Source organism: Canis lupus, chromosome 12 (genome assembly GCF_011100685.1).
Source record: "Canis lupus familiaris isolate Mischka breed German Shepherd chromosome 12, alternate assembly UU_Cfam_GSD_1.0, whole genome shotgun sequence".
In the NCBI taxonomy this organism is placed as follows: Eukaryota; Metazoa; Chordata; class Mammalia; order Carnivora; family Canidae; genus Canis; species Canis lupus.
Window position 1 is genome coordinate 34819304 of NC_049233.1, and position 25897 is coordinate 34845200.

At 35.7% G+C, this 25897-nt stretch overlaps 1 protein-coding gene and 1 long non-coding RNA gene across 53 annotated transcripts in view; one reads left to right on the forward strand and one right to left on the reverse strand.

Moving 5' to 3' along the window:
* The window catches only part of RIMS1 (regulating synaptic membrane exocytosis 1), a 477431-nt gene that overhangs the window by 410365 nt on the left and 41169 nt on the right, over positions 1-25897 (forward strand). The window lies entirely within an intron of this gene.
* LOC111098312 overlaps positions 1-25897 on the reverse strand; it is a 178132-nt gene that overhangs the window by 66057 nt on the left and 86178 nt on the right. For 2 of the 3 annotated variants that reach the window (XR_005367910.1, XR_005367908.1), the window contains exon 2: positions 1871-1989. This is a non-coding gene — a long non-coding RNA (uncharacterized LOC111098312). Of the gene's footprint in view, positions 1-1870; positions 1990-23438; positions 23483-25897 lie in introns of those variants that run through there. The other variant, XR_005367909.1, reaches the window with a different exon arrangement.

Below are 25897 nucleotides of genomic sequence, written 5' to 3' on the forward strand. Positions count from 1 at the left end.
TGATTCTTTGCAAAAGGAAATTTATTTTTCTGTCTCTGAAAATCTGTCACATGTGTGTGCTTATTTTTTTTCTGTACAGCTGTCTAACAAGGTATCATTTGTCAATCTATAAAGTGGTCAGATATTTTCTATAAGTTAAAAAAAGAAATAAAGTCATGTCTATAAATATGCAAGGAAATGCAAAGAAGTATTAAAGATCCAAATTGATTTATATGCAAGAAAAGCAACAGGATTCTCCTTTTCAAAATGTTCCATGATATAATTACCTATGATTTAGGCTCTATCTATATTTTTTATAGAAAAGAAGGTCAGTTGTGCAACTTGAAATATAGTCTTGAAGGTACTGTATGAATATAATTATTGAACTGTGATTGTTATATTTTCAGTGCAAGTTAAAAACCCAGCAGTTATTTTTACTTTAGGAAAATGGGTCAGTGGATTTGTGCAAAGAATAATGTCTTAATACAAATTTGAGTTTCAGATACTTTCTACAGCTTATAAATCTTAAAAGCTTTATGTCCTCAAGGTATATAGAAAAAAGCAAACACAGAAAGGAGGATGGTTATTTCTGTACTACAAAATTTTTTTTCAGTTGCCCAAAATTATATAATATTTATCAGACATTATTAGATAATTCAGTACTATGCTCAGTACTATGGAAAACTAAAGGTAAGTGAAATATTGAATTGATTTAAACTGTCAGTACTTGTTTCTCTTGTTATAACCATTGGTTCCGTATTTCTGTTCCTTAACAGCAAAAGTCTTGTAACAAAATTTACTTATGCCAAAAAACTCTCATGAAATTCTTTTCATAGTTAACTTGGCATCCTGGAGAGTACCTATTTTAAAATGTACATTCTAGTGGACGTACTTACAAATAAATTAAAGGTAGGATATTAAACCATTGAAAAACTGAACTAGAGTGCACAGCTATTTAAACAGAGGTTTGTCTTTCTGAAAAACATAGAATGAACCTAGATTAGCTAGTCTCTGTGATGGATCTGCCTCTGTGCCATCCAACTAAGATGAGATGTTCATTGGGAAGGAGAATTTTTTATTTTCCTAGTGTCAGACTTCTTCCTAAAGAGTAGGAGGCATTTTTCCTTTGTGTTGTTTGATTTGTCTTATTTTTGATGGTGATGCTTCTTGGTTTTTGGTATTGATGTAATGATAGTTTACAGTGTGGATAAGGATTTCACCACCAGATTTCAAAATCCGTCATCACTTAGATGAAATGGAAATGTTCTTTGATGAACCAGTCTTTCCTATGTGAGAGGCTGCAGGTTTAGTGAGCAGGTATCTTCTTTCCCTAACTATTCATAGTCTCTCTTCTTTTATTTTTCCCCTATAGTTAGTTCCCTCTCTATCACTCACTAGTTAAGTATAATTATAGTTTCTTAGACTAAAACACAACAATAATTTTATATAGAATCTATACTTGTTACACAACTTTGTAGGTAATAGGTTCAGATGAAACACTTAGACTCTGCTTTATTAATTTAAATTTTATTCCTATTTATGGTCATTGTTTAATTTCAAATAATATTTACCTTCCCAAAAGGTTGCATTGTTAATAACTTCCATGGAATGCCTACTTTAGGGGATTAGGTTGCAGTGTAAGGAAGCGGAAAAAGATATCGGGTTACAAAGCCAAGCTAACAAAATAATTCTATTCCAAAATGACTCAGTGAATCAACTTTGACTTCATTTCTATAGGACTTAGTTTGCTTATATAATGGGTGGGTTGGACTAGATGTCCTTGTTTGAACTTTCCAGGTATAAAATTTTATGTCTCTTTTTCTATATCATAATTTTACCTGTTATTTGATACTCTCGATCTTTCTAAAGCACACGACAAATAGTAACAAACCTCAATTGTCATGCCTCTTTGTTTCAGTGCATGCCATGGTTTTTTGCCCTGTTCTGTCTTCTAGAAGTGATATGGAGAGGAAAACAGCATTCCTTATACATTAAAACAGGCTGTGTATTCTGTGAAATAGAACATATTACATTTAATGTAAATGTTTAATTGTTTTAATGTGAAAAAAGATTAAGTAAGGTCTTCTCTTATAGTAAACCTCTAATCTATACAGCCTGGGTTACAGATTCTCTACCCTCTACCACACAGACAACAGAGAATCAGGAAAATGCAAAGCACTCAGAAATAAAGTCTAATCAACTCTTTTTAGAATGATAGACTACAAACATATTGCTTTTCTGCTTTTGTTGCTATAACTGCAAGTTTGCTCAAAGTGGCATATTTGAGTCTTCGTTTGAAATCAAGTAAAATTTATTTCAACAAATTGAAAATAGTAAATTTTATACATATACTCACATATGTATATTTACTATGAAGAGCATTTATTAGCTCTTTAATTAGATATATAATTATTCTAACGATATACTAGTCTCTAAAGTTACATATGATTATTCTTACAGGATATTTCAGTTATAAATAATACTAATATTTTTAAATCACCTTTACCACACTATTTATTCACAATTAAAGTAGGAATAACTTCTTTAAATATGTATTTTTAATAGGAAAGTGACAAGACATTTCCAATGACTCTAGGTGTTACTACTGGTAAATGTCTTCAAGCAATCACAACATACTATTTACTATTCAGCAAATGGTAGCTGAATTAGATTGAAATGTGAAGTAGTGAAAGAAAGGAAAATCATAAGAAAAAACTCCTGATCCTGATCTAGCAATATTTTCAAATTGAATGAAATTCTGAGTAAACTTAGAGCTAGGCTTTAGAACTCAAGGTAGTTTTTTTAGCTCATGTAGATTTAGAAGCCCAGCCTGAGTAGTGTGAGGATTTGTTCCCTCACTTATAGGCTAACTATATGACATTCCCCCAGTGGAAATCCCTTCCTTACTTATAAATAAAGGCATTTTTGAGAAGGGTCTAAACATCTGTGAAGGTTCATCCCTAAATAACACCCCTGCAATTACCTACAAGTAGAAGTATCATAAGAATGGTAAGTATTCATGTGTCTATGTGAATAAAACTAGTAACAGATTTACATTCTAGAGCTTTTCCCATGCATTCTTCAGTTATACATATGCACATATGTGTACATATAATTTCACTCCTTTATTGGTCATAATAAACTTATGAAGTACCATTGCTACTATTCCCTTTTTTTTTTTAAAGATTTTATTTATTCATGAGAGAGAGAGAGAGAGAGAGGCAGAGACACAAGCAGAGGGAGAAGCAGGCTCCATGCAGAGAGCCCGACATGGGATTTGATCCCGGGTCTCCAGGATCACATCCTGGGCTGAAGGCGGTGCTAAACCACTGAGCCACCCAGGCTGCCCTATTCCCATTTTGAAATTGAAGAAACTAAGGCATACAGTGATTAGGTAATTTGCTCAAGTTCCCATTATAAGTGATAGGCCCAGAATTTAAACCCAGGTTTCTGGGTACCAAAGCCTATGCTCTTAACCACTGTGCAACAAAGAATTTGAAATAAGGTTCAACAAACATTTAAGCACAGTCCTGTTGCTAGTGTGTGATAGACACTATACTAGGCACTGGGCTAGGAGCAAGGAATACTAAAGAGATGGATGAAATACTGACCCTGCCTTCAGAGATGTCAAAGTAGAAAAGGGTGAGTTACATATTAATATTCCATCTCAGAAAGGGCAACTATCCAATTATCAAAGGGGTACAGGGGGAGCACAGAGTGTGATTCACTTTCTCATGCAATTTCAAGAGGATTCCTTAATGAGGTGAGACCTGTGCATTAAAAAATAAATTGGGGGGCATCTAGGTGGCTCAGCGGTTGAGTGTCTGCCTTTGGCTCAGGGTGTGATCCCAAAGTCCTGAGAGTCCTGTATTGGACTCCCTACAGGGAGCCTGCTTCTCCCTCTGCCTATGTCTCTGCCTCTCTCTGTGTGTCCTCATGAATAAATAAATAAAATATTTAAAAAATAAATAATCAATCAATCAGGACTGTTATACAGGGAAGGCCATTCCAGGACAGAGGGAACAGTACCTCGATAAAGTATTTGAAAATGATGAGTGCTTACTCCCCTGGGAAAGGTGCACATCCTAAAAGCATATAAAAGATTTCTTTAACTCTAATGGATAGACCTCTTCCATGCAACAGACAGGTCACCTCAGGACAAATCTTAGATCAAATAAGCACTGTGAATCTGAGATTATGATTTCTGCTTAGAACATTTAAATTTTATGAAGAAAATATCTATGCATGTAAAATACCGTCAGTTTTAAAGTATCATCCCCAGGGGAAGGAAATTATTCACACTTGAAATAAATATAAACCAAAGAACTGAATGAGAAAATATAAAGCAAGTGCCAAATGTAGTAAACACCATGCCATTTATGTATGTTACCAAAAGAAGAGGGAAGACAAAATGGTCTAAAATCTGTGTCTTGGGATGAGAGCAAATGTAGAACTGGTAAATAATTATGGTCTAACCATTTGATTAAATTGTTTATTATATCATTAACAGCTAAAAATACTTTAGTAGATAGACTAATACCATGTTAATGATTAAAACTGATGAAATTATGGAAAATGTTACTGGACTATTTTCTAATTTTCAAACAATTAAGAGTCAATTATCATGTACTAAGAATGTACCAAAAAATCATTTCTCTTTCTTTAATGATAGATATTCTGTACCTTTCAAATTTTCCCCATTCCAAATTTCATTTTCCTCTGTCCAAGTCCTTTCCTTTAAGACCCTGCTCAAGACCCTCTAACTCTATAAATTGTCTTCTGTTACTTCAATATTTACCAGTATCTTTTTCTCTGAATTCCTGTTAGATAAAACTCTCTGACTTTCCTGTCCGTTTGCTTCAAGTGCAGAAAATTTGGGGCTATTGTCATGAGCAAAGTAATAGGTATATATTTTGTAAAGAAACATATCTCACATGAACATGGATAAACCAAAATTTCTATGACTTGGAAATGATGCACACCCCTTCTGAGTAAAAGAATCTCAATCTGTACCAAGAATACCTTTTAGTTACATTAAACTCCTGGCATATTCTTCCTCTCTTTCTGTGTCACAGCAGAGCAACAGACCAGGGCCTGGGTTCCTACAGGTTCCACCCTGGCCTCTGGGCCCTGCAGAGCCTTCTCCTCTTTCCCCATCTGGCTCACACATTTAGCATTATCTGTTTTAGAGTTTAGGCATTTACGAAAGGCAAAAGAGTCGCTGCTGCCTTCTGGCTGCTTTACATTCCTGTGAGAATCCCTGAAGCAAGGAAGCATAAAATAATTTTGTGGAAACATTAAAAGGCAAATAATTTTGTGGAAAGGGGAAAGGAAAAAAACTGTGAGAAAAACACAAATGTATATTTCAGTAAATGATCTCAGCCCATGGACACAGTCTGGAGAAAGCAAAGGTGTATGAAAGGGCTATAGTGGGAAATATATTTAGAAGAAGAAGGTTGGGGCCAGGTCTTTTAGAAGCCCTTAAGGGACTTTGCTCACTGTTTGATAGAGACATTTTAATCAGGACAATAGAAGAAGCAAAGCTGTGCTGCTTGAAGCTTAAATGGAAGCCAAGTGGACAAAATCAGTGAAGAAGCAAGGAGGTCAGTGTGGGGCTAATAGATGAAATGACAGATGATGACACAAGAAGGTAGAGAAGGAACTATAGATATGGAAAGGAATGTGCTTACTCAGAGAAAGGAACGGACTGAAGATAAATTTGAGAGAGACAAGATCAAATGCCCTTATTCAGGAATAACTACTAAAGGAAGAGGGAGAATATAGAGAAGTGGGGAGGGAGGAGCAGGATCCAGGAAAAAGAGTGAGGAGTAAAGACAAGAAAGAGAGTCCCAAGGAAGTCCCTTTCAACTTTCTCTCATCTCACCCATGCCCACTTAATTACTCCCCATTGGATTTGGGTTGGGGGTTCTTGTCATGGGTGGAAGGAACTGGAATAGCAGAGACTGTGGATAGGAGCTCAGGGGCATGGAAGTGGAGGGTCTACAATGGGATGGTATGAGGCTGCCCTCACCACCCTAAAGCTTATTGAGATATATGGGGCTGGAGCTGGAAGGATGAATAAATAGAAGCAATTACTATGAACTTCTCTTCAGAAAGCTTAGTATTAGGAAGAGAAAAGACCATGTGAACACTTCTTTCATTCATTCTACCAAAATTTATAAAGCATTTTTTTATGTACCAGACATTGTAATGGAGGCAGTATTAGGAAGTAAACTGTGTATGCGTGTGTGTCTGTGTCTGTATGTGTTTCTGTCTCAGAATGAAGGTGATCTGAGCATTTTTACAGGATGAAATATGGAAAAAGCACCTCTGGATGGAAAGATTGAAAGATACGAATACAAAGAATTTTAATTAACAGAGCAAAGTCCCAGAGAACAGAAGGTATAATTCAAGGACACCAAAATTATTCTTGGAGAGGAAAAGATGGTTCTCTCCCTGAATTTGACAGAAAAGATCCAGAGGAGTCTTGCAATGGGAATATGAAAGCTGAAGGAGCTTGAGTCTGAGGACTTTGATCTTCTCAGTGCAAATGAGGCTAGAGTGAATGGAGAGAGTGAGGATACAGGGTGAGGGATGTTGTAAGAAATGATTACAGTAAAAGTACTGCTGAGCAGCACTGGAATTCCAGCTGAGTTTGGATAATGTAAAATCTCAGCAAGGTAACTTTAAACACATTTACCAGGATTTGCAGTTATCTTAGTTCATGTTAGTTCCATTTGCCTTTCAAGACTGTCATCCCCTGCCATGTGCAGCTCCAATGTCTGCACCAGAATTTCTGAGATCATGATAGGATTCTTTGAAATCATACTGTCCATCTTTAAGATAGATAAAATTTGGTTAGATCTAGATTATTGTATTCATTTTGGAAATTCATCTGTCTTGAGCTGCCATTTACTACTTAATTTGGCTCTTCCCAGTATGAAGATTTGCACTATTGGAGAAAATTGAAGCTCTGCCCTCTCTCTTACCTATTGATATTACCTCTTCCTAAGGCAAATCATTTTCTTAATCTTACTCAGAATATGGATTAAAAGGCCTTTTTTGGCAATTTATCTCAATGAAATTAATTCTTTCATTATAATCACAGAAATGAAACATTTCAGAAGGTTCACAGTAGAATTAAAAACTATATAGTGTTCATTATCCCACAAGATTACACAGGCAAAAATGTAAGTATTCTAAGAACTTTTAGGTAGAGTTATGTATGTTTGATTTCAAAATAGTTTAGTAAGAGTTAAGGAATTACCAAGGCATATCACAGATTCCTCAAGAAGAAATCATAGATAGAAACTAACAAAATTACCCTTGTTCTACTGTCAAGAAAATAATATACAAGAATAAAACTGTAACTATAACCTACTTAAACCTAATGGGATAGTGCTTGAATAAGTTAATTTCCCTGTGACTTGAGGACATTATTTTAAAATTCATGTGGTCCTTAGACAATAATCACGCCAAGAAAATGTCCAAGATATTAAATCCCCTTCTGCTAATCTTTTTCCAATTTTCTCCCCAAAAATCACACCAGCAAAGCAAGTCATAAAATAAGTGATCACCAGCTTTGATTTCATACTTTATTTACCTTGGGAAAGTGAATATCTTATTTTGCCATAGGATTTAATTTGTTTCCTTTCAGCCAATCTAGTTTACCAAAATAGTCTCTACATTTTATTTTTTCTAAATATTTTAGGTTGTTTTTTGTTTTTTGTTTTTTGGTTGTTTTTGTTTTTTGTTTTTTGTGTTTTTTGTTTGTTTGTTTGTTTGTTTGTTTGTTTGTTTGTTTGTTTTTGAGAGAGAGAGAGCATGAGCAGGGGAGCAGAAGGAGGAGAGGGAGAAGTAGATTCCCTGATGAGCATGGAGCCTAACATTGGGCTCCATCCCAGCACCTTGAGAACATGATCTGAACCAAAGTCAGACACTTAACTGACTGAGCCACCCAGGCGCCCCTGCATTTTAAGTTTAGTGCAGCTTTGTGAAGATTCTCAGTCTTATCCTTTATAAAAGGGAGTTACAGCTGCAAGGAAGGAAGGCTAAGGTGTTCTCTTAGAACATTTTAAGAAATGTTTCCTTGGCTCTGCTGATGATTAATAACGAAAGCAAAAAGGTCTCACAAAGGATAGATGCCCCCCCAAGAGCTTCAGAAATGGAAAGCTATATTTATCACAATTTTGCTAAAATCCAGATTATTTGTCTGTACCTCATTTATTTGATTCATTTAATAGCACAAGAAAAACATTCTGAGGAACATAATGTTTCATGTTCTTTGTTTCCTGAACACAAAATCATGGTGCCAGAAATGATTCCCAAGTCTGCAAAACCATCAAATAAATGTAAGCATGGGTTCTTTTATTTACTGTTGCTGTCTGGCCTAGGAATTCACTACTGTTAATAGAGATTTCAATTCAGCTATAGTAACTCATCTTCTGAAGAGATGCCCTAATAAGGATTAGTATTTTCAAACACATGCCAGCTGCTCTATTTTTGTTCTTTTCCTCGCTTGAACTATAAATTTTCAATTTGGCTAATATGTATATATACTTTTAGTAGGTTGGTTTGTCAGAAAAAATATTTATTTGAGTGGAATTAATTTTTATAATTAATTTGTGTTTAGAATCTGAAGGAGGAAAGGAAACTAACATTTATTAAATGCCTTCAAAGTACAATCCTCAGTACTCAAATAGTTATATATGGTGATAATTATTGTTAACTGTACTAAGATAATTTTTAAACATGAGATAAATTTCAGAATGAGTGTTATAAAATATTCTGGGTAGCTCAAGTGTCATGAGAAATGTGTCTGATTATTTTTATAGCAGATAACCAGTTTCAATGCATCCTCATTTAACACAGAGTGATTTTACATAGATTTTTTGCTCATTTATTTTAGTAATCTTTTTCAGATTTTTAGTCACAAAAGAAACCAGAAAAAAAGATAATATAAAACTCTTACAATGCCACCACTAACTGCAAGTTCACTGTGAAAAAATTAGTATATTATTAGCTAATCTTTTTAATGCATGTTATTAATATTAATAAAACCATCAACAGTGACAGTTATTATTTATCAATTACCACATGCCATCCAGGTGTTTAATTGCTTTGCATGTATTAATTTCTCCAGTCCTCAAAACAGTTATAAGGTGCTATTTATTACTACTATTTTACAGATTCCATGACTTGCCTGAGGCCACAGAACTTTTAGAAATCGAAGTAGAGTTTAACCACTTCATTATAGCTCCATTCAACTCCTTGTACACACAGAGAGATACTTTTTTATATAGCTTTTAAAAAATATAAATTCATATATTTTTTATTCTATAACACTACCTTTTTTTTAATTAAAAAAAAAACATATATTTAGAACATCTCTTAGGACACCATTGCAGAAGGCTTGTGCCAAGCTATATTTAGAAAAGCTTGGTGAGTAGGAAAAATATTATAGTCCTTTGTATCCAAGAGTCTGTGGGCAATAGAGAGGAGAGGAATGCCAGGGATAAGAGTACATATTACCGTTTGGTCAAAGAGTGACTGCTGGGCAAGGATATTATTTATCACTTCTGGCCATTCTGATTTTGGGACAGTCATTGGATAGGTTTTTAAAGCAATTGAGGATCATCAGCATGTAAATGGAAATTGGGGTTAATGAATGTTCTTAAGAAGGCAGTGCAGAATGTAAGGACAGGGGGCACGTGGCTCAGTGGTTGAGCATTTGCCCTTAGCTCAGATCAAGATCCCGGGATCCTGAGATCAAGTCCCACATCGGGCTCCTTCTGGGGAGCCTGCTTTTCCCTCTGCTTATGTCTGTGCCTCTTTCTGTGTGTCTCATGAATAAATAAATAAAATCTTAAAAAAAAAAAAAAAGAATGTAAGGACAGAGGATGTGGAAGACTCCAGAAGAAAAGGAAAAGTCAAAGGCCTTTTCAGCCTCAGTTTTTTCAACTATAAAATGGAATAAATGGTACCTATCTCAGAAGACTGTTGTGAGAATTAAATGAAAATTTATGTTGACAGTTTAGCAAAGTACCTGGCATAAATAAATATATATAAAAAATAATATAAATAAAAGGGCTCACAGTAATACTGACTAGCGATCTTAATAATTCTGAGAAACCAAATAAAAGGGCAGTAGGTAGAGAACAGATATTGGTGACATCATTCGTGAATGATGCTGAGAGACAGGTTAAGCCAGCCAATGTTTTTCTCTGCTCATTAGGTATAAAGTGGTTAATGGGATACAAGTTCTTGAGATCTAACCTGAGTTCTATGCTTATCAGTGTTCCCAAAGTTCCTCCTTGTCAAGTCCTCCTTTGAGGATCTGGTACAGTCTGTCAGCCTTGGCCTCAGAAAATTGTACTTGGTCACAACACCACATTGTGCGCACACTTAAAGGGCATTTGTGCACATGTTTATCCTGCATTAAGCATAATCTGCAAGAAAATGATCCAGGATCTCTCTTAAACTGACCCTCCCTTTGCCCTATTACCCAGTCTTTTCTATCCTAGGTCAGAGGTCAGCAAACTCTGGCTCAAAGTCTATTTCTTATGGCCTATGAGCTAATAATGATTTTTCAGTTTTTTCAAATGGTTGCAAACAGTCATAATAGGAATAAAATTTTGTGACATAAAAGTTATATGAAATTCAGTTTTGATGTCTAAAAGCAGTTTTATTGAAATTCAGCCATGCTTATTCATTTCTGTGTCATCCATGGCTGCTTTCATGCTACAAAGGCAAAGATCTTATGGCCCACAGAGTCCAAAATATTTATTATTTGTTTGTTTATTTATTATTTATTTATTTATTTATTATAATATTTATTTATTTATTCATGAGGGACACAGAGAGAGGCAGAGACAAAGGCAGCGGGAGAAGCAGACTCCCTATGGGGAGCAGATGTGGGACTCAATCCCAGGACCCCAGGATTGAGACCTGAGCCCAAGGCAGAGCCACCTAGTGCCTCCTCCACACTGTCAACTTTTAAAGAGGTTTCAGGACCTTTGCTGTAGGCCAAGAACTTAGTGCCTACCATGGAGAATACAGATGAAGTCATTAGAGAATAATGATCATTTCTGTAGTTACCTAAACACATTTTCTGCTTCTCATAGTCAGAAGTTAATTTATACTACTCCTGAACTTTCAGTTTCCCTATTCCTTCAGTGTTGACATTTACACTGTGTGCCAATGGTGTCATCTCTCACTAGACAAAATGATTTTTCAGAATGAAAGCTGATCCACCCTCCACAAACATAAGAATCTTCAGCTCTTCAACCTTGCCCTAAAAACTGATCCTTGACTCTGCTGCTTGCATAAAGTAGTGAAACCATTTCCCCTAATTCTTAATTTTCCCAGTTGGGAGCTCAGGGTTGTGTCTTTTATATCAGTGATGATTACACTCCCAGAATTTAGCACAATACCTGTATTAGGCATACAAAGATTTTCTTGAATGAATGAAACTTTTTAAGAGTTTTGTGTTCTTTCTCTTTCCTCACAAGCCACTCAGTCCTCCTCATACCCTAAACTGAATTCTGCTCCCCTCAGGTGCCTCAGATTGTTCTTGTTAAAGTCACAGAAAGTTCATAGATATGAATTTGATTTGGATAAAATTTAACTTATAAGGTCACAGGTATTATGCATATGAAACCAATGAGATATGTGTAATGGAAAATATTGGTAAAAATTGCACTTCTACTTGTCAAAAATTTTAAAAATTAGATGTGTTGATTTCCTAAAATATAATAAAATCCAACATAGAAGAAAAATTGCCTTTAAAATATATCCACTAAGATCAGCAGTCATAATGTTAAATGAAATACCATGATATGATCAATTAATTACCATCTGAGCATGATATTCTGGCTGTGCAAACATTATACCCAACCAGTAGACTTCTATCGAGAATCTTCTTCATTAAAGGCACTGTCCTGTAAGACACTGTCCCTCGCAAAAAAAAAAAAAAAAAAAAAAAAAAAAAATCCACTGTTGCACAGCCAACACTTTGACAAGTAGAAGTGATTTTTTTTTTTTTAATTTTTCTGCCTCCTTTTCCCTTTCTTTCTCTTATATAACTTCAAAGGCCCCTAAGTATTGATCTGGATACATTTTACTGGATACTTCCACCTTTTTGCTTTTAAGTTTTAACCTTTCTATAAATAACAGTAGATACTTTCATTTTAGGGTTTTGAGATGGTAAATGAATTGTTGTGAGAGTAACTTCTGTACCACAGTAAAGTCAAAGTAACATTTTATTAGAAAATTACTGAAAGATGAAATTTGCATTGATAATGATTGATAAAGATATTACAGTTTTCACTGCTCTCTTACATATATCATTTCATTTTATAAAAGTCTGGCAATTAATTTTATGAAAGTACTTAGTTAAGAAATGTGAAAATGTCTATATTTTTTGGAAATCTGTGTTTCCTTGGGGATGAAGACAAAGTATACCTGTCATAATGGATTTGCCATAGCCATTTTGCAAGTCAGCTGGTGACTTCTTATATGGAAAATAAAACTTCTGGGGTGTCTGGGTGGCTCAGTCAGTTAGGCATCTACCTTCAGCTTGGGTCATGATCCCAGGGTCCTGGGATCGGGTCCTCTGTTGGGCTCCCTGCTTGGTTGGGGGCCTACTTCTGCCTCTTCCTCTGCTGCTCCCCCTACTTGTACTCTCTCAGTCTGTCGAATGGGTAAAGGAAATCTTTAAAGAAAAAAAAAATCTACTGATATCAGGCCAGTACATTGTGATACTTATTAAAATAATCCTTTACATTGTAAGAATTATTTTCTTATAACTAAAGAATGTGGTACACACAATGATTAGTGAAAGTTTTAGTGAGGCTTAACAAACTTTGTTCTAGGACTATGGGAGAAAAAACAGTCCAGATTCCAGATTCAATTCAGTACCCTAGGATGGTTTTTTTTTAAGATTTTATTTATTTATTCATGAGAGACACAGAGAGAGAAAGAGGCAGAGACAGAGGCAGAGAGAGAAGCAGGCTCCATGCAGGGAGCCCGAATGCGGGACAAGATCCCAGGACCCCAGGATCACACTCTAAGCTGAAAGTAGAAGCTCAACCTCTGAGCCACCCAGGTGCCTCCCTAGGATGTTTTTGTAAGTTGAAATAGCACATTTCTTTAGCTTTTAAGTTGAAACTATAAAACTTCTGACAATAAAGTAGTAAATAATTGTATTATGTTTAGGAAAGTTTCAAATGGAAAGAATTAGAAAGTATATGTAATATCTAAATAAACATTTGTAAATAAACATATAGTTGCATGGAAACACTGCTATTATCTAATGAAGTAGAAGTATATTAATTAGGAAATATAAACAAATCAGTTAATATCTTAAGTTAACATTTTTATCACTCCAAATTTGAAAATATAAGAAGAATCTTACATGATCTGCCTACCTGAATTATGGAAACTAGAAACAGATGCAATGCCTCTAATGAAGGAGGGTTCTTGAAAGGAAAGCCTTTTGATCAGAAATCCACAGGAAAATAAATTCAAGGGATGTTTGACATATATGATTCAACCTGCTACTAAAAATGCCAATTCTTGCTTACAACTTCTAACTCAAGAAATTCACCCAATTATCTAGTTGTTTTTAAAAAGGAATAGAGGGGGGCGGTGCCTGGGTGGCTCCAGTGGTTGAGTGTCTGCCTTTGGCTCAGGGCGTGATCCTGGGGTCCCGGGATTGAGTCCCACATCGGGCTCCCTGCATGGAGCCTGCTTCTCCCTCTGCCTGTGTCTCTGTTTCTCTCTGTGTGTCTCTCATGAATAAATAAATAAAACCTTTAAAAAAAAAAAAAAAAAGAAGAGGGGCACCTGGGTGGCTCAACAAGTAAGCATCTGCCTTTGGCTCAGGTCATGATCCCAGGGTCCTGGGATCGAGTTCTATTCAGGCTTCCCAGAGAGAGCCTGGTTCTCCCTCTGTCTATGTGTTTGCCTCTCTGTGTCTTTCATGAATAAATAAATAAAATATTTTTAAGAAAAAAAAGGAATAGAAAAGAAAGAGGGAGAAAAAAGAGAGAGAGAAAGAAAGAAGATGTAGTTTTAAGAAAGATTACATAAAATTTCCTGGGAATTCTGTGATCATCAGAAAATCATTAACAAAAAAATACAATTGATATGTTTAAGAGACTTATTAAGAAGATTAATGTGAATAGCAATATCAGAGTAGGAAACTTTTACCTGCAAAGTAAAAATTTACTTTCAGTCCGTTGACTTTTTATAATGCTTAACAATACTCTCTTCTCATGGATCATTCTTTATTATCTCTTTCAAAGTAAAGACTCCAAAGCATTCTGTTTTTGTGGGGGAAAACCACCCATTTGTATAAATCATGTAATTAATTTTGAAAATCTAGTCCAAATTTTATATACAGAAACATAAAGGAAGAACAGCTGAATTCAAGTATTTTAATGTAATGCATTACATGCTTTGATCAGGATGAAAAAGCATATTTTTTCCATATTCTTGAATTTAGTCTAAGTACAGTTACAAATACTGGTTTTAATTTCCAAGATGTAGGTGGCCTGAATTATGGGTTCCTTGGTGAGAGTTCTCGAATCATAGTGGCCCTATAGTAACAGATCTGTTGGCTTCCTTCTGTTCATGGTGCTGGATGCAGAAGCTGTCTCCTCAATATCTCAACAGTGCTTTTCAATTCATATTCAGCATGTCCTAGATTCTTTGGCCCAGATAGCACAATTTGACAATTTGGTGCACATCGTTTTACTCTGTAAGTGGCTTAGTGATGTTCCCCCAAAGTAATGCCAATTATCTATTCTTTTGTTCTGCTTTTATGTTTTTGTAGTCATTCATTGTGTACCCTTTAGCTAAGCATTTGAGAAAAACCTCTGCCCTTTAGAACTCTGCTGTGAGTATTCTTCATGATACACACAAATAGAAAGGATTTTCTTTTCCCTCGAATTGTTTACAGGCTTATTTTTACTTAATAAAAAGCAGAGGGCTATCTTGTCTTTTTATAGAGCTTTACAGTTTACAAAGTCTTTCAGGCTCACCATCTCATGAGTGCAAAATTATTGAAAGCTCTTAAAATAAAAGCCAGATCATATTAGGAAACATTAGAAATACATTAACAGAGGAAGGATTCCTGAAGAAAATTAGCTTTAGAGTTAAATATAATATAAGCATATGTTCTTAAAATTTAATATATTCATAATTTGCCTTTCTTTCCATTCAGAAAATGTGAGAATTAAATACAATTATAACGAGCTCAAATAGTTCAGATTTTGCATATGTATCACCTGAATTTTAATCTTTTAAACAATATGTTTTTAGTAGCATACTATACTAACATCTATCTTGTTCATTCTTAATTATATCCTGCTCACTTTCCCAAGGTAAAGAAGTCATTATTTTTCTTTCAAGTTTTCCCCTTTTTTCCACCATAGATCACTGGGTCAGTAGTGCCTGAAACTAGCAATTGTTCCCTCACTGAACTTTAGTGGCTACCACTTTTACTCCCACCTAGCACTGGCAGTAATGTTTATGTGATGCCAAACATTTCAGTTACTCTGAAAACATTTATCAAGTGGATATCAATAACTAATAAAAATGGTGAATACTTGTTCAGCCCATATTATGTGACTGGTCCTATGTAATGTACTTAATGTGCATTATCATATTAAACCCTCTCAACAATTCTGTGCAGTTGCTAGGAGAGTTTATGATATACAGTAATTATCTCGTAATATTCAAGGAAAAAAACTAAGGCTGAGAGAAGTTCAATCACTTGCCCAAAGTCAAACAGCTAATAAGTGGCAAAGAGAATTTGAATCTTTGTCTTTGCCTAGAGTCTTAGTCCTTGCTGTGGACTGAATATTTATGTCACCCTAAAATTCATATTTTTTAACCTAGTGGCCAATATGATCATATTGGGAGGTAGGGCATTTGCGAGGTGACTAGGTCATGAGAGGTAGAGCCTTCATGACTATTAGTACCCTCATAAAAGAGACCCCAGAGAGCTAACTGCCCTTTCAACCATGTGAGGTCACAGTGAGAAGACAGCTGTGGACAAGAAAGTGGGTCCTCCCCGGTCACTGAATCTGCCATTTCCATCCATGATTGTGGACCTCTCAGCCTCTAGAACTGTGAGAAATAAACATTTATTCTTTTTTTTTTAAGATTTTATTTATTTATTCATGAGAGACACAGAGAGAGGGAGAAGCAGGCTCCATACAAGAAGCCCGATGTGGGACTCGATCCCAGAACCCCGGAATCACACCCTGAGCCAAAGGCAGATGCTCAACCGCTGAGTCACCCAGGCATCCCACATTTGTTCTTTATAAGACACCTAGTTGATAGTATTTTTGTTATAGCAGCCTGAATGGACTAAGTCCATAACCATTGTACTACATGGTCTGGGTATGTTTAAAGTGCTGTTAACTGTTAGTTAAATGTATAATTATCTATAAATATCCAGAATATCTAGTGTCAGTGTTTAGCATTTTGATATTTTTATAGAAGTTTATATAACTAGAAAAATATTTAATTTGGGTATCATTTTCCTTTATAGGGAGAAAATGATAAAATGTATATTCACATAATTTTACACATTAAAATTAATAAGCTAATGCACACCACTCTTACTTCTTCTTCAATACTATGCCTTATTGTATTATTAGTCCTATTTTACTTGTCAGTAAAACATATAGAGTAACTTCCCAAGTTCACATTTAGTAAGGGCAGAATTTGAGCCTAGCAATCAAGCTACAGAGTCTCTGCTCTGAGTGGGGCCTGTCATCAAAGTTGGCCTGGGAAGGGACACTGTCAGCCTGCTGTGTGGTGCCAGGACCATGATACTATTGTACTGCAACTCCAACAGCTTGGTGAACTAGTTTCTCATGCTGTCTTAAAATGTGCAAAGGCTCAAACAGAAGATGATTATATTTCTTGTTTGTTTAACAAAAATGAGTTTGGTGGGCATCTCTGGGTTCAGTAAATTCTCCTAGATTTTTCTGTGGAGAAGAGAGTACATAAAGGGATCATATCTCAAATTACATAGTCTTCTTTCAAAGGGAGAAGTCCCGTTCAAAATGGTACTTGTTTTCTTCTGCAACATGTTGCTGCTTCCTGGGCACTGAAGAAGTTATCAAAGGAAGGAAAGATTTCCTTGGAATAGCTGAGAAAGAGCTGTAAAAGATAAGTGAAGGAAGAAGAGAGCTAAAAAATTATCTGTACATGCACATGGGAGATTCCCTTTGGTCCATGTTGTCCAAATTACTTGTAGTGAGGCACCAGCAGGAGAATCGTCCCAGGGGAAAAGGAAGCATGGGTATTAGGAAAGTATCAGGCAGTTAGTTGTCTACAAGGATCCCCTAACAGTCTAGAACAAGTTGATTGTGTTGGGGAGAAGATGGGAAAATGCTATCAGCAAGTCATTTATATCTTGAGGACTGCTACTATATTCTTATAAGAAAAGTAGATTCATTTGTTCTATTCACTTAATTGATTCAGTTATCCACAAAGATAAACATTATTATAGATAATAATGAAGACTGAGTTTATTGAATACATATTATGAGCCAGACTGACACAATTCTAGCACTTTAAAATAGGTACCATTGTTATCATCATTTTTTTAGATAAGGAAACTCAGCTCAGAAAGATTAAATAATTTTCCCAGGATCACATAGCCAATACTGGTAGATTCAGCATGCTAGCATTTATATTCTTTGTCATGATACTGTGCTGTCATCCGCAAGTAACTTGATAATATTAGTTAAAATAATTCTATCTGCTGTAAAAATTGACTTTAAAATGTATAGTCTCAAGTTCAATAAAATTGAACCAGCAAGTGGCTGGTTCTCATATGCATGACTTAAAATTTCTTTAATTATAATTAATTAAATCATTTGAGAGTTCAAATTATTTTTTAAGTAGAGTCTAAAACTCTTGCTGCTTTCCTATGTTATTTGTCACCACCATTGTAACCTGGGAGTCTCTTTATCCCAGTATCAAAGCCTGTCAGATTCTGAAACTATCCCCACGATTTCTATTCCTTCCCCCAGTTTAAAACTTTCCTGGCCTCTTCTGAGTCTTGGAGTCCAGCTCCCTCTGTCCCATACTTCATTGTGTGAAACCATTTCTCTGGTTTTTATAACAAAACAGAATTAAAATTTGTGCATGCCCAGCATTCATGCGTCTCATAGACTTCAGTGAAGAGAGTATTGGGAGCAAACAGGGGACCAGAGAGAAGGGAGTGGTTTGGAAGTGATCATAAACACTAAGCACATGATATTGTGCCATTTTTTTTTCTCTTTTCTCTTACCATTCCTCAATTATTTCTCCTGGATTCTGTCAATATCTCTAGACAACAAACAAGTACATTTTTGTCACTCTTCAAGTTACTTTATCAATATTTATTTAATCTTTAGATAGATTTATAAGGTGGGCTCTCCTATCATTTTTTCTGTTTGCCTGAGGGAGGAAGCTAAACTAGAATAAGTGGAGTTTGGCACAGCAAGGATTTGAACCCAGGCTGTATGACTGTAGAGTATGTCCTCTTAGCCACTAAATTATTCTGCCTTTCAATGGGGGCAACTTCTTCATTAAGGAAAATTGTAGTACCAGCTCTTAAGGTAGAATTCTATTTTGAGTTTATTTTTGACGTAAAGCTAATTTTTAATCCAACTCAAGTACTTGCTATAGTTAAAATAATTACAACTTTATGCTTTAATAAAAAAAGCTAAAATGTGTTATGCAATCTAGCATTGGAGATTACTTACTTTGTTTCTTAGATACTCTATAACCCATGCTCAATGTTAAGTCTTAAGAGTGATAGAGGGGACTCCTGGGTGGCTCAGTGGTTTAGCACCTACCTTCAGCCCAGGGTGTGATCCTGGAGTCCCAGGATTGAGTCCCAGGATTGAGTCCCACATCAGGCTCCCTGTGGGGAGCCTGCTTCTCCTTCTGCCTGTGTGTCTGTCCTCCTCCTCTCCCTCTGTGTCTCTCATGAATAAATAAATAAACTCTTTAAAAAAAAAAGTGATAGAGTTGCCATTGATTGGTTGAACTGCAGCTGATTTATTTGTAGTTTTTCCTAGTGTTCTTTTGATGATTAGAATAATGGTTTTGACAGAGGTACTTAGTTTTGTATACCTTGTATATGTACACTGAGAAAGCACACAGCCACATCCCAGTGTGGTAACCTCTTTAGTTCTTTAGACTTTTTATGGACTTGTCACGCAAATCAGGGCCCAGAAATAAGTCCAGATAGCACCTAAAATCTTTGCTGCTGCTACTTTGCACACAGAATCCAGCTACCAGTATTGGCTTTTGTTCTTTCTTCTGAAAATCCTTTTTTTTTTTTTTGTGCTGAGTGGCATGTTCAAATATTAAACAGCTAAGGAAGTTCGCAAACCTATGTAACCAAATAGGAAGGGGAAAAAAATTATGTGTTGTGATTGTGCATCCAAAGTGTCACCAATCAATTCCTAAGATAGATGATAAAATATGGAAAGAAATATTTCCACTTTGGATGCTTAGCTAAAGTTTGGTTAAAATTTTTAAACAGTAGGTATGTGTCATTTTATAATTTTTGACAGAACACAAATATGAGGATGAAGAATGAGATTATTTTCTAGTCCATCTATGTTGGATTTTATGCTATCTGTAAAGTTTACATAGTTCAACACTTGTACATAAATCCTTTAGGTTACAGCTTAACATTTTTTTTTTTTAAGTGGGCTCACCACCTAGCATGGAGCCCAGTGTGGGGCTTAAACTCATGACCCTGAGATAAAGACCTGTGCTGAGACCAAGAGTTGGATGTTCAACTGACTGAGCCACCCAGGGCCCCTAGTGTATCCCTTTTTAAATGTTAGTTTATTTTAGGTGATTTTCTTGATGTAGATATTATTAAGCCTTGAATTCTCAAAAACAAAAGAAAATATATATTCACAGCTCAAGTACCTAAAGCAAAAATAACCCAAATTATAATGGCAATTTACTTTATTTGGGCTTGGAAAGATTTGTTAATTCTTAAAATTATTGTTCCTTGATTGTTTCTTTTTCCTTTATGTGTAAGTGCTGAATTCTTTTATTCTTCTTTTATGTGAATAAAGATAACTGAAAACACCATTATAATAAGCAATTAGTTTTTCACACTGGTAAATTGTGCAGCAGCTATGTTCTCAGGTTAGCAACTGTCATGTCAAGAGATACTGGATATTTCCACCTCTCAGACTACATGACATTTTAATGAATTATAGTATGTATCTGCCATCTGTGGTTTCCTAGTAGTTGATTGCTATAATTAAAAAAAAAATGTTTGGGCTTTCTGTTTATAGTTTTCTTATATCTCAGTTCTATACCCTTATTTATATCCTCTCCTCTCAAAAGAATTGACTCATAATGAACAGGAGCTCGTATTTGCTAATAAAACACACTTTTGACATTCTTGTCAGACACATAATGACTCCTGGTTTCTCAGAAGATTATATTAATACATACTAGACAGTTCTTTGGCTTAGTCTCAATACAAAAAAAGGAGATTGGATATCATCATAATTCTTCTACATAATCTGGAAGGTGATCCCAGCCCAGTATGTCAACCATCTTGTGATGCCCCAGAAATGGGTTGACATTCTATATCCAGTGAATTGATATATTGGTCTCTAAGGTATGCCCATTTTAAGCTGATTCTATACTTTAATGCTGTCTTCAGTATATAAATATTTCCTATCTGTGGAATATATGAACTAAGAACTATTTTAACTCCTAATCACTGAGCTCCAAAAAGATTGGAAATTCTATCATTTGCCTTCTGGAATTTGGAAACATTGCTTCTGGGATAAAGAAATGATCCAGGGCACCTGGGTGGCTCAGGCAGTTAAGTGTCCAACTCTTGGTTTTGGCTCAGGTCCTGATCTCAGAGTTGTGAGATTGAACCCTGTGTCAGGTTCCTCGCTCAGTGTGGATTCTCTCTCTCCCTCTCCCTTTGTCCACCGCCCCCCCCCCCAAAAAAAAACTTGAAAAAAAAAAGGAAGAAGAAATGATCCATATTCCTCAAACTTTTCCACTGAATCACTTCTAATGGCAAAGGAAACTAGCACTTATCTCCAAAAGGACCGAGAGCATAGCCTCAAACAGCAGCTAAAGAAGGATTATTTGAAGTCTTCAGTTTTATCATAAAAATTAATGAGACTTTAGCCTTTCACCCAAATTCATGTTTACTATAAAATTCTCCAAAATATTCCAATAGATGTAAAAGGGTATTATTCTTGAAATTCCATGCTTATTACTTCTCTTCAAACATCCTCTAAAACACTGCTTAACTTACCCCAGAAACATAAGCCAGAGTCTTAAGGCCAGACGGTCCACATGTGTGGGTTAAACTGCAGAGATTCTCAGTGTAGCCCATGACTCCAGAATAAAGCACAACTAATTGGACAGCAAAGATATCAAACCAGAGATAATCATCGAGCACTAAATTCCAACTGTCCAATTCAGTACTTCACACTGAGTTCAGTTTGGCTTGTAGGCTAAAAGAATAAAGATTATTTTCCATGGCTCCCCCAGAGAAAAGACTTGTGTTCCACTTTCTGGTTCCCAGGGACTCTGATGTTTAACCCTCACTGAAGCTCCAAACTGAAGGCTTCCCCATGGCGTCCTGCAGGGCAGCACTCTCTCCGCTTTGATGAGGGAGCGATCTTGCTGCCAAATGCTGCACACACCCGGAGAACTCCACAACTGCCTGGTTGGGACAGCAGTACTTTATAGGTAGAATATTTTTAAGTATAAACAAGTGACTTACAGGATTATTCTGTCAGCATGTATGTGTTTCCTGAAGATGTGCTGAACTGAGAGGGTCAGCAGGCCTGAGTTGTAGGGCCTGCCTCTTCCATACGCTGTGACAGTCCACACGGTATTTCCTGTTCTCAGCCTCAGTTTTCCCAGCAGTGGCCCAACAGGATTGAGTTATACATGGTGTCTACTACTACTGAGCTGTATAACTTAGGGTTCCATTAATTGTTTTCTATAATAATGACTTTAATCCAGATTTTCTTTACTCGGTCATACATTACATAATATTCAACATTTAGCTTTTCCATAAACCTGAAACAGAATCTACTAATAGCCATATGAGTCATAATCCCACTTTCCTGAAATTGGTAATTGACAATTATTATGCTAAAGGTCGTGTAACTTTTTTCTTTTTCTTTTTTTTTTTAAAGATTTTATTTATTTGAGAGAGAAAGAAAGTGATAGAGCATAGGCAGGGTGAGAGACAGAGGGAGAAGCAGACTTCCCTCTGAGCCGGGAGCCTGGTGTGGGGCATGATCCCAAGACCCTGGAATTATGACCTGAGCTGAAGGCAGAAGCTTAACCGATTGGGCATCCAGGTGCCCCAACTTTTTAATTTTTTCTAAGCACAAAAATATATTGAATCTGATTACTTGCAGAGACTGAGAAATCAAGAAAACAAGCCATAGTAGTTTTTATTTAAGGGTGATACTCAACTGCTTTATGTTTCACTTCTGTGCAGCCAATTTCCCATATCCTACATTGATTTCCTTACAACAGAGCTGCTGTCTGACAGAAAACAGTGGACTTTCTGCAGTGTCACCACCTTGGCTCTACAGCACTGTAGAGTACCAAAACACTTGCCCCTGATAGAAATGAGTGAAGAACAGAAAACAGTAGGCTATTACTGGTGATAAGCATAGGCATCATAAAATAGAATTCAAAAGAATATAATTAGAGACTATGTCTAACAGATGAGGTGGAGTAATGAAGTGATAGAGAAATCCTCATACTTCTGGTATGAGGATCATTATCTCAAAAAAACATTTCAGTGAGTCTTTTACTAACACAAAGTAAAGTTATAAGTTCATAGGAGAACTGAAAGAAATATTTAGAAGTGGCTGCTGACATTCCAGAATTTCTGATTAGCAAAGACTTCTTTGATAAATTCCCTAGAATTTATCAAACAAAATATTAAACTTAACTAGAGATTATGTGGGGACAGATAAGGAAAAAATTATTTAAATATAATTCTCTGAGAAATGAACACAGAAGAGGAGCCCATTAAGTTTGTCCCAAAAAGAATATAGGTTTTTGAAATACTTATAATCTAATGAAAGGGACATTTTAAGATAAAAAGAGAGAGAATGTAATCAATAGAGCTTGGTCCTTGAGAAGGCAAGAGGGAGAGGTATCAAATCCAGTTAAGAGAAGAGTCACCTTTTGTACTGTGGCAGGAGAGGAGGAGGGAAAGGGCGGATGTGGAAGATGAGGGGCTTCATGATCTCCTTGTACATCAAGCTCAGCTAATTACCTATATGCTACCTAAACCCATAGACAGGTCTTCACATAAGACACCAACAGTCCTAAGAGTGTGTAACAGAGCCCCAGCCAGATGAAGTGAGACATCTTAAGTCTAATATGCCAAAAAGGCATTTAGAAAGCACCTCAGAGGGAGCACTTGGGTGGTTCAGTTGATTGAGAGTCAGACTCTTGATTTCAGTTTAGGTCACAATCTCAGGGTTCTGGGATAGAGCCCTGTGTAGGGCTCTGTGCTCAGAGGGGAGTCAACTTGATGATTTTCTTTTTCTCCCCTCTGCTCCTCACTCCACTCACAGTCAGTGGACTCTCTCTCTCTCTCTCTCTGTCTCTCAAATAAGTAAATATTAGCACCTAAGGGTCACTCCCACTACCCATTCTTCTGTGCTAAGTTTCATCTCCACTTAATTTACATCGTAGAAAGCAATTTACCTTTCTTTCCCCAAGGAATGACCTTCTCAAATATCATAGAGCCTATTAGGCACATTTTTATTGGCCCTCCTTAATATACTGAGCATGTCAGGTAGTTGCATAAACAATAAAGCTCATTAAATTAATATTTACTGCCCATGGAGTCACCAGAACCTCCCAAGACAAGGATATATTTTGACATGCATTTCTTTCAATTAACATGTAAATAGCAAAGGTTGCAAGTCTAGTTGACAAGAATTTTCCTACAAGGGTCATGTGAAATAAATAATGCTCATAAGATCATAAGCATTAGTACTTTCCAAGGTTGGGTTCCCAATATATGTTAATGTGTTTTAAAGTAATCATTTTCTCATTAGCACATATCTGAAAAAATTATTGTTAAAAATCATGAAAAGGACCCAACATGCAAAATACTTATCTTTCCTAGTTTTCTGGAAGCATTTTATATTCTTCTTTGTCAACTTTTACTAACAGACTTTTAATATGCAATCATTTCCATAGATTTTTTAACACAAATTGTATAAAATTCTATCATGTAGGTATGTTTGCTTTAATTGGAGTGACTAGGCTAAAACAGAATAACTTGCACATCAGAGTTTTGTTCACCTTCCAGATTCAAATGTTAAAGCTATCCCAAAATCCTAAGCAGAGGATTATTAGTTCTTACATATCAAGCTGCTTTCCTGCATTGCATCCCCCTTTCACATTCCTTAAAAGCAACAACTAGCTTTCCTAATATTTTAATTCATGTCAAATAATAGAATATAAACATTCTTTCATTAATCATCCTCTATGCTAATTTAAAATTCCCATTTGTATAAGGTTAACTTCTGTTATATTTATCACCTAGCTTCTAACCAGAGCACACTGTGTCTTGATCCTACTTTTAAAATATCTCCCTGTTAACAACTGCTTTCAAGCATGTATGGAAATGTTATTAGTCAGAACCCTTATTTGTGAGAAAATACAAAGGGTCTGCAGTACAATGTTATTCAATGTAGAAATCCGTAAGTCCGAAGTTATTATTATATTAATATAATAGCTACTGAATTTTTAGGTGTCTTACCCACCCTGAGTGCTTTACATATCATCATTTCTATTCCTTCCAGAAAACTAACCTGTTTCCACTTTACATAAAGGAACACTTAAGGTAAACAACTTACCAAAAATTATATCAGTGGTAGTGGTTGGTTTTAAATTAGGTTTATGTAGAGTCTCAATGAAGGGAAAACGTGTGTGTGTGTGTGTACCTGAGGATAAGAGAAAAGGCAATATTTTATTTCTATGTATATTCCTTTAAAGTTCTTAATAAATATTTGACTAAATGCATTCCAGTTACAAGTGACTGTTTCCTTAGATGTGAACATAATAGCACTTATAGTAGATTATGTTTCCTAGCCTTAGAGATCTTCCTTATAAATGATAGTTTTTTTTCTCAAAACTATTTGGAAGCTGTCCATAATTATCCTCACAATTTAGATTATGAGACAATTTTATAAATAAAAGAAAATTTTAGGGTAGTCTTTTGTAAGATAATAGGTTTTTGAGCAATCTCTTGATGTAGGGGCAGTGTATTATAGTTCCTCATTGCTGCTGTAACAAATTATCACAAATGTAGTGGCTTAAAACAACAGGAATGAACTGTTTGGGAGTTCTGGAGGTCACAAGTCCAAAATGAGTTAAGGTATCAGTAGGGCTTTCTTCTTTTTGGAGGCTCTAGGAGAGAATCCATTTCTTGCCTTCCCAGGTTCTTAGGGACTGCATTCATTCCTTGGCCTTCAGCCCTTTTCCATCTTCAAAGCCAGAAATAGCTAGCTAAGTCTTTCTCATATCACATCTTACTCTGACCTTTCTGTCTCTTCTCTTCCTATAACGAGAACTTTTGTGATTAGACTGCCCCAAACAATCCACATCATCTCATTATTTTAAGGTTAGCTGGCTAGCAAACTTAGTTCTATCTGGAACCATAATTTCCCTTTGCTATGTAATGAAGCATAAATTCTAGAGATTAGTACACAAAAAATTTGGGTAGGGTTACTTATTCTACTTAGTACAGGCCAGTTTAGATTTTATAAAGTTTGCAATCTGAAAAATATGGAAACCCCCTTTAAGAAAATGAACAAACAAAATTACAAATGCAAATTGAGACACTAAA